Source organism: Capra hircus, chromosome 5 (genome assembly GCF_001704415.2).
Source record: "Capra hircus breed San Clemente chromosome 5, ASM170441v1, whole genome shotgun sequence".
Taxonomy (NCBI): domain Eukaryota; kingdom Metazoa; phylum Chordata; class Mammalia; order Artiodactyla; family Bovidae; genus Capra; species Capra hircus.
Genome location: NC_030812.1, coordinates 30,311,773 through 30,321,330, shown reverse-complemented (window position 1 = coordinate 30,321,330; position 9,558 = coordinate 30,311,773). Strand labels below are relative to the sequence as shown.

Below are 9,558 nucleotides of genomic sequence, written 5' to 3'. Positions count from 1 at the left end.
ATTGCAGTTGAATACATTTGGCTATTTTATGTATGCAGATATATTTTTACTATACTTTATGATAGAGAACTTTGGTTCATTTGGTTTGCTTTTGTTCATTCCTCTGCATATAATTTTTGTGTGTATTATTCCACATGTTCATCTGTATGTTTTTTAGTAAGGAATTTTGAAGAACTTTAAAGTAGTTCTTGAACTTGTTTCAGAACAGAGGAGGAATGGTCCCATAAGTTTTCTCACTTTTCGCTTTAGCTTGTCAGTTGCATTAGATTGTAAAGCATATGACCTTTCATTTAATTGCCAAATTCAGTAGTTATCATCTACTAATACAGGGCAAAAGATTATAATCTTAAGCACATTGCTGATAATATCTATCAAAAACACTGGAAAAAAAATTACCAGGTGTTTCCTAAAGAATATTCACTCTTTCATTCCTCTAGTGGTTTTAACTATTTTGGAGGATCTAATAAAAACTATGTTTTCTCTCCAGATGTGTGGGTAAGCAGGTTCAGGTATCTATTGCTGTGTAACAAACTACCCCAAAACTTGTCGACTTAAAATAAAAATCACTTACTATTTCTTATGATTAACTGAATTATGTACAGTTCTGTTCCTCATGGTGTCTGTCATCTGGCTAACTCATGTAATAGTTGCATCCAGCTGGGATTTTAGCAGGGGCTGGACTGCTTAGGATGTTCACATTCCCATGTTTGGGGTCTTTATGTTTGCTGTTGGATGGGGTATCCTGTTTTTTTTTCTACATGACCTCTCTGAACAAAAACAAGCTGCCAGACTTCTTAACGGCTTGACCTAGATCTGTCATAGCTTCTCTTCTGTCACCTTCTATTAGTCAAAGCAGTCATAAGTCCGACTGAGTTATAAGCGGAGAGGAATAGACTCCACTTTTTTTTTTTTTTCACTTAAAAAAAAAATTTATAACTGTATCCATCAGCTCACTGGGCCCTATGTAACTAATCCTTGATCTTTTTATTTCTTTATTTATTTTTGACTGCATTGGGACTTCATTACTTTGCACAGGCTTTCTCTAGTTGCTGCAAGCAAGGGCTACTCTGTTGCAGTGAACAGGCTTTAGGGTGCACAGGCTTCAGTAGTTGCAGCACACAGGCTCAGTAGTTGTGGCTTGTGCGCTTTAGAGTGAGCAAGCTTAGACTCCACCTCTTGATGGGAGATATAGCATGTACCAACAGGGATGGGATAAATGGTTAGTGACTATCTTTGGTGACAATCTACCATTAGCATATTCACACAGAATTTTGCATATAACATCAGGGAGTTCATCAACCCATGAGAACCACCTATGAAGTATCTATGCTTGTCAGAGTCCTAGGTTAAGAATCTCAGCTCTAAAATATAAACCAAGTATAGTGTATCCAGAAATGCAAGTTTGGTTTCATATTTAAAAGGCAATGAACCCAGTTCTCTGTATTATTAATAGTAGGATAAAAGAAAAAAACTCGCTCGATCATTTCAGTGGATGCATGCAAAAAAAGATTTGACAAAATCCAATATCCATTTATTAAAAAAAAATCAGCAGACTAGGAATAGAAAGAAACATTAATCTGATAAAGGGCATATATGAAAAACTGACAGCTAACATTATGCCTACTATTGTGAGGTACAGTCTACATTGAAAAGTATATAATATGACTCAAATGGTTTTTTTTTTTTCTTTTTAGATTCTACTTTATTTGGCAAAATTCAGAAAGTAATAACCAATTCATATCCTCCTATGTCCTCTCTGAAGAAGGTAGTTCTCCAGAGACAAAAACTGTGACTTGGAGATCATCTATCATCTTTAAGCTTTACACTCAGGCAGCTGATGGCCTAGTGGTCAGGCCTCCAGATCCAAAGCTCTCAGAGACAATAGAAGAAAGCAAAAGGAAACTCTGATTTCAAAGACACTAAAGCCTTCCCATCCCTCCTTTTCCCACCCACCACCTTCCACACTCCCAACTTAAATAGATAATAGAGGACAGTGTATGAATGTGAAAGATACTCACACACAGACCTTCTTTTCAGTTAAGGAGCTGCAAAATCGTCCCCACCCCCGGCCCCCTCCAGAAGGAGGACGATTGGAAACACCACTCAAGGCTTAGTGGCACAAGGTGAGACTGGTAAAAACCCAGGGAGAGAATATTTTACCTTCAGCCCATTCTCAGGACTCTAGTGAACTTACACTAAAAATAATATAATGCTGGTAGGAGTGAAAACTCGCATCATCAAATAGAATCTGGTATCACATTAGAAAAATGAATAGTCACTGTGATCAAGTGTTTTATACTGGAAATGCAATGATGACTCAGCATTAGAAAAACTTTTAGAATAATTCATTACAGTGTGCTGAAGGAGAAAAATCATGTCAGTCTCCAAATATTACTGGAAACACACTTAATAAGATTTAATATCCAGTCTGACAAAAATTTTTAATATTATGTAAATAATATAGAAATTCTTGCATTGAGATATATCCTTTCCATACATTTGATTTTAAAAATTATAAGACATGTATTGTCTCAAGGCCAAGAGTAACATCCAATTAAAGATAGAGAAAAGGATAAGATGAGTAGTACCATAACCACTATTATTATTATTTTACTTTTTAATATGAAGAAATGTTACATACAGGGTAGTTGTAAAATTTATATGATGTCTCAAGATAAATATTCTTTTTACCATCAATTTAAAAATTTTGATTTTCTCAAGATTGTTGTAACCTAATAGATTAAATAGCTAGATAAATGTATTTTAATATTAACAATGCAATTTAAAAGTGAGCAAAGTACTTTGAATAGACATTTCTCCAAAGAAGATATCCAAATAATCAAGAAGTACATTAAAAGATACTGAGCATCAGTAATCTTTTGGGAAATGCAAATCAAAGCCAGAATGAAGTACCACACCCACTAGAATGGCTACTATAAAAACGAACAAGGGGAATTCTCTGGTGGTCTAGTAGTTAGGATTCCACACTTTCACTGCTGTGGCCTGGGTTCAGTTCCTGGGGGGAGGGGGGGAACCAAACCAGAAAATAACAAGTGTTGGCAAGGATATCTAGAAATCGGAGATTTTATACACTGTTGGTGGGAAAGTAAAATGGTTTGGTCTCTTTGGAAAATAGTTGGGGACTCCTCAGGAAAAAAAAAAAACATACATAGATTTATCATATATTATGATCCAGCAACTCCACTTCTGGGTATAAAACTAAAAAAATTGAAAGCAGCATCTGAACGAGATGTTTATATACCCAAGTTCATGACAGCATTATTCACAATAGCCAAAAGATATTGAAAACCCTAATGTTCATCAAGGGATGAATGGATAAACAAAATAACATTTGCCTTGTCAGAGGTTTATAGGAAAACTGTGACCAGACCTATGTGGACAGTTGCAAGAACAAAGGATTCTGCCACCAAGAAGTTTGCAGTGATCAACCACACCCCCTTGCCTTTCAAAAGAAGCTTGAATTATAACTTGGAGAAAGTGAGTCTTTGGGACAGTAGCTCACTATCTTTTCAGTCTTCTGGCTTTCTGAATAAAATCACTATTCCTTGCCCCAACAACTTGTCTCTTGACTTATTGACCTGGGGTGTGGCAAGCAGTACAAGCTTAGACTCAGTAACACCATTTATGCTACTTTCTGTCCCTATGTTTTGTCAGTAGTTGCGGCCTGTTGACTCTAGAACTCAGGCTCAATAGTTGTGGCAATAGGCTTAGTTGCCACATGGCATGTGGAATCTTCCCAGACCAGGGCTTGAACCCATGGTTCCCTTCATTGGCAGGCAGATTCATTACCACTGGACTACCAGGGAAGTCTCTGTCTTTTTTATTTTTAATATTTGGCCACACCATGTGGGATCTTAGTTCCCTGACCAGAGATTGAATCCGGGCCCTTGGCATTGAAAGTGCTGAGTCCTAACCACTGGATCACCTGGGAATTCCCTTGTTTTTCTCTTTCTGACTTATGTCACTTTGTATGATAATCTCTAGGTCCATCCATGTTGCTGCTAATGGCACTATTTCATTTTGAGGGGATGCTGAGCAGTATTCCATATATACACTACATTTTATTTATCCATTCATCTGTTGATGGGCATTTAGCTTGCTTCCATGTCTCAGGCTTCAGAAGCTTGGACCTCCCCGGTGGCTCAGATGGTAAAGAATCTGCCTCCAATGCAGGAGACCCAGGTTCAATCCCTGGGTCAGGAAGATCCCTTTGAGAGGGGAATGGCAACCCACTCCAGTATTCTTGCCTGGAGAATTCCATGGACAAAGGAGCCTGGTGGGCTATAGTCCATGGGTCAACACACCATGTCTTGGCTAGTGCAAATAGTGCAGCTTTGAACACTGGGCTGCATGTGTCTTTTCACATTAGAATTATCTCTGGATATATGCTCAGGAGTGGGATTGCTGGATTGTATGGCAACTCTACTTTTAATTTTTTAAGGAACCTCCAGTGTTGTCATTGTTCAGTCACTAAGTTGTGTCTTTGTGACCCCATGGACTGCAGCACGCTAGGCTTCCTGTCCTTAACTGTCTTCCAGATTTTGCTCAGACTCATGTCCATCCTGCTTTCCATCGTGGCTGCACTATGAAGGCTTCCCTGTCCTTCACTACCTTCCGGATTTTGCTCAAACTCACCTCTATACTGCTTTCCATAGTGGCTACACCAATTTAGATTCCCACCAACAGTGTAGGAGGGTTCCCTTTCTGCCGTACTTTCTCCAGCATTTGTTATTTGTAGCCTTTTTAATGATGGCCATTCTGACTGATGTGATGTGGTACCTCATTGTAGGTTGTTTTTTTTTTTTTTAATTTTTTAAAATATATTTTTGGCTGCAGTGAGTCTTCATTGCTGTGTATGGCCTTTCTCTAGTAGCAGCAAGCGGGGACTACTCTCTAACTATGGTGTTCAGGTTTCTCATTTCAGTGGCTTATCTTGTTGCAGAGCATGGGCTCTAGAGCACACAGGCTTCAGTAGTTGTGGCACTCAGGCTCAGTTGCCCTGTGTATGTGAAATCTTCCTAGACCTGGAATTGAATCCAACCCATGTCCCCTGCATTGGCAGGCAGATTCTTAACCACTGAGCCACCAGGGAAGTCCCTTCATTGTAGTTTTGATTTGCATTTCTCTAATAGTGATGTTGAGCATCTTTTCAAATGCCTATTGATCATCTATATGTCTTCTTTGGAGAAACGTCTATTTAGGTCCTCTGCTCAGACAGAGGAGCCTGGCAGGCTATAGTCCAAGGGGTCGCAAAGGGTTGGACACGACTGAGCAACTAACTCTTTGGGTTTTTTTTTAATTAAGAGAAAAGGTTTCATTGGTTGGGGGTTGAGGGAGGACACTTACTTTATATAATTCTTAGTAATGGCATCACTAGGAAAAGAGAAGTGGGTCCAGGGAAATCAGATCCCTTTGGGGGATGTGCAAGCTGCCCAGAATCCCTTGTCCCTCCCCACTTTGGGCACTTGGGGTGGGTGTGGGTGAGTCAAGGGAAGAAGCAGGGCATGATTGATAAAGCTTTCTAGGAGGCAAAAGGCGCTGATGGGTTTCATCTTGGGCCTGTGGAGGGAGGGTGTGGGCTGGGGCTCCCAGTAAATCCAGGGGCTCTTTTGCATCCAGGCCTGGCTGCTAGCCCTTTTCCTTCACTTTCTTGGCTTTGGCCTTGGCTTTGGTCTTGGGAGTGCAGGACTTGGTCACATGGATGGTCTAATGGCACTCAGCATTGTACTGTGCCTCCTTCAGGGTGGTGGGCTTTCATGTCTGTTCCCCCATCAGATCCCCCGCAAGGTCTCAAACTTGTACTTGCAGTCAGCTCCAAACTCCTCCTTCCTTCTTCCAGTGCATCCAGGCACCTGGCACCGGATGCACAGAGTCTGGGCCCTATAGGTACCCTGGCAGCAACTGACACTGCAGTCTTTGCTGCTGAGGGTGCAGGGCCTCCAGGTCTACTCCATACACTCGCTCCCTGGGCCTTCCATCTTTACATTGTCTTTCTTTTTGGCCACCTCTGAGGTGAGCACCAGCAGCGTGAGGAGGGCAGGGAGAAGGAAGCCTGGGCACCGCATCCTGAGTGGGGAGCATGGGTCAGAGTCCCCACTGGGGGCCGCAGGTGTGGACCTCCCACCCTTTGCCCCAGTTTCCAGACCCAAAGGGTTGGGCTGCTATTGCAGTGGCAGTGGACTGGGATGGAGGCTGCCAGCCTTGGGCAGCCTGGGCTGCCTTGCTGCCAGCCTGGGCTCACAGCAGGAGGAATCTCCCCAGGGGCCACCTGGAGCCTGAGAGGCAGCTCAGACTCCCACTCCACTTCCAGACCCCAGGTTGTCAGCAGGGGAGGTGCTCAAGTCCCTGCAGGCTCTTTTGGGCCCTGCAGGCTCAGTTGGGTTAGTTTGTTTTTTGTCATTGAGCTGTATGAGCTATTTGTATATTTTGTTCTGAAACTTTTTATCTCTATATGAATAGAAAAGCTTTATATCTTTAAAAGTCAGAGCCTCGAGGATGAGCTATTGTGTCTATTTCAGGATATAGGTAACATTGTTTATTTGCCACATGGCCCAGTTTATGGGATCTTAGTTCCCTGAGCAGGGATTGAACCTGTGCCTTCAGCAATGAAAGCAGAGTCCTAATCACTGAACAGCCAGGGAATTCCCACGACATTTTTAACTTATAGCAAAAGTAGTAGAATACAAAAGGAGAAGGCGATGGCACCCCTCTCCAGTACTCTTGCCTGGAAAATCCCATGGACGGCGGAGCCTGGTAAGCTGCAGTCCATGGGGTCGCACAGAGCTGGACACGACTGAAGCGACTTAGCAGTAGCAGCACTAGAATACAAAGGTTAAAGTAAAAGAAACAGGTTCAATATGGTCCAGATTTGTTCTTTCCTATTACAGTGGTTGCCAGAGGCTGGGGGAGGGTGGAGTGGGAATTGTTTAATGGGTATGGAATTTTAGTTTTGCAAGATGAATCCAGAGATTGATTGCATAACTGTGAATGCACTTCACACTACTGAACTGTATACTTAAAAAATGGTTAAGATAGTAAATTTTATTCTATGTGTGTTTTACCACAATTAAAAATAAAGTAAAACTGAGAGTTCTCTGGGGGTTCAATCCCTGGTTGGGGAACTAAGAGTCTACAATCCTCATGGCAAAAAAAAAAAAAAAAGAAAATTAATTAAAATAAATAGTATATAAAAATAATCAAAGTGTTTTAAAGTTATTTAAATTCTAATATTAAAAGTATTTCCTTATAAATTTATAAAATTTATTTTAAATATATCTATAGCATTGTAGTTTATGTTAAAAGTAGTTTGTAATTGAGAAAATATAAAAGCAAAAGGTTTAAAATATCATTCTTGACGATTTACAAACTGTTTAAAAATGCTTAGTCATCTTCAGTGTGCTCCTGCTAACATCTATATTTTGTTCATTTTTCCCCTCCGTTTTTGTTGTTCTGTTTCATTTTGGATACTGTTTATTGTTATGTCTTCAATTCATTGACCTTTTCTTCTGTGGTGTCTAATCTACTGTTCAGCTGTTTTTTTTTGTCACACTGTATAGTATGTGGGATCTTCATTCCCCCACCCTTCCTCCTGCAGTGAAGCTCAGAATCTTAACCACTGGGCCACGAGGTAAGTTCTCTGTTTATCCCATTTACTATTTTTTTTGAAATCTCAGATATATTTTTCATCTCCAGAAGTTTTTTCTGTATCTCTACTTTCTCATATAATTATAATTACTTTTAAGATTTTTGTTTGATTTAGGTCATACCTGAATGGTCTAGTAGTTTTCCCTACTTTCTTTAAGTCTGAATTTGGCAATAATGAGTTCATGATCTGAGCCACAGTCAGCTCCCGGTCTTGTTTTTGCTGACTGTATAGAGCTTCTCCATCTTTAGCTGAAAATATAATCAATCTGATTTTGGTGTTGACCATCTGGTGATGTCCATGTGTAGAGTCTTCTCTTGTATTGTTGGAAGAGGGTGTTTGCTATGACCAGTGCGTTCTCTTGGCAAAAGTCTATTAGCCTTTGCCGTGCTTCATTCCGTACTTCAAGGCCAAATTTTCCTGTTACTCCAGGTGTTTCTTGACTTCCTACTTTTGCATTCCAGGCCCTTATAATGAAAAGGACATCTTTTTTGGGTGTTAGTTCTAAAAGGTCTGGTAGGTCTTCATAGAACCGTTCAACTTTAGCTTCTTCAGCACTACTGGTCGGGCATAGACTTGGATTACGGTGATATTGAATGGTTTGCCTTGGAAACGAACAGAGATCATTCTGTCGTTTTTGAGATTGCATCCAAGTACTGCATTTCGGACTCTTTGGCTGACCATGATGGCTACTCCATTTCTTCTAAGGGATTCCTGCCCAAAGTAGTAGATATAATGGTCATCTGGGTTAAATTCACGCATTCCAGTCCATTTTAGTTCGCTGATTCCTCGAATGTCGATGTTCACTCTTGCCATCTCCTGTTTGACCACTTCCAATTTGCCTTGATTCATGGACCTGACATTCCAGGTTCCTATGCAATATTGCTTTCTACAGCATTGGACCTTGCTTCTATTGCCAGTCACATCCACAGCTGGGTATTGTTTTTGCTATGGCTCCATCCCTTGATTCTTTCTGGAGTTATTTCTCCACTGATCTCCAGTAGCATATTGGGCACTTACCGACCTGGTGAGTTCCTCTTTCAGTATCCTATCATTTTGCCTTTTCATACTGTTCATGGGGTTTCCAAGGCAAGAAGTAGTTTGCCATTCCCTTCTCCAGTGGACCACATTCTGTAGACCTCTCCACCATGAACCCTCTGTCTTGGGTGGCCGCACATGGCATGGCTTAGTTTCATTGAGTTAGACAAGGCTGTGGTCCGTGTGATCAGATTGGCTAGTTTTCTGTGATTATGGTTTCAGTGTGTCTGTCCTCTGATGCCCTCTCGTAACACCTACCATCTTACTTGGGTTTCTCTTACCTTGGACATGGGGTATCTCTTCACGGCTGCTCCAGCAAAGCGCAGCTGCTACTCCTTACCTTGGACGAGTTGCCCTTCCTGACCTTGAACGTGGAGTAGCTCCTCTCAGCCCTCCTGTGCCCAAGCACCCGCTGCTCCTTGGACGTGGGGTTGCTCCTCTCGGCTGCCACCCCTGACCTCGGACGGAGGTTTGTGACATTGTACAGGAGACAGGGATCAAGACCATCCCCATGGAAAAGAAATGCAAAAAAGCAAAATGGCTGTCTGAGGAGGCCTTACAAATAGCTGTGAAAAGAAGAGAAGTGAAAAGCAAAGGAGAAAAGGAAAGATATTTCCATTTGAATGCAGAGTTCCAAAGAATAGCAAGGAGAGATAAGAAAGACTTCCTCAGTGATCAATGCAAAGAAATAGAGGAAAACAACAGAATGGGAAAGACTAGAGATCTCTTCAAGAAAATTAGGGATACCAAGGGAATATTTCATGCAAAGATGGGCTCGATAAAGGACAGAAATGGTATGGACCTAACAGAAGCAGAAGATATTAAGAAGAGGTGGCAAGAATACACAGAAGAACTAT

General features: G+C 41.2%; 1 pseudogene; it reads right to left on the bottom strand.

Moving 5' to 3' along the window:
- On the bottom strand, positions 5,650 to 6,199 carry LOC102191496 (annotated as a pseudogene).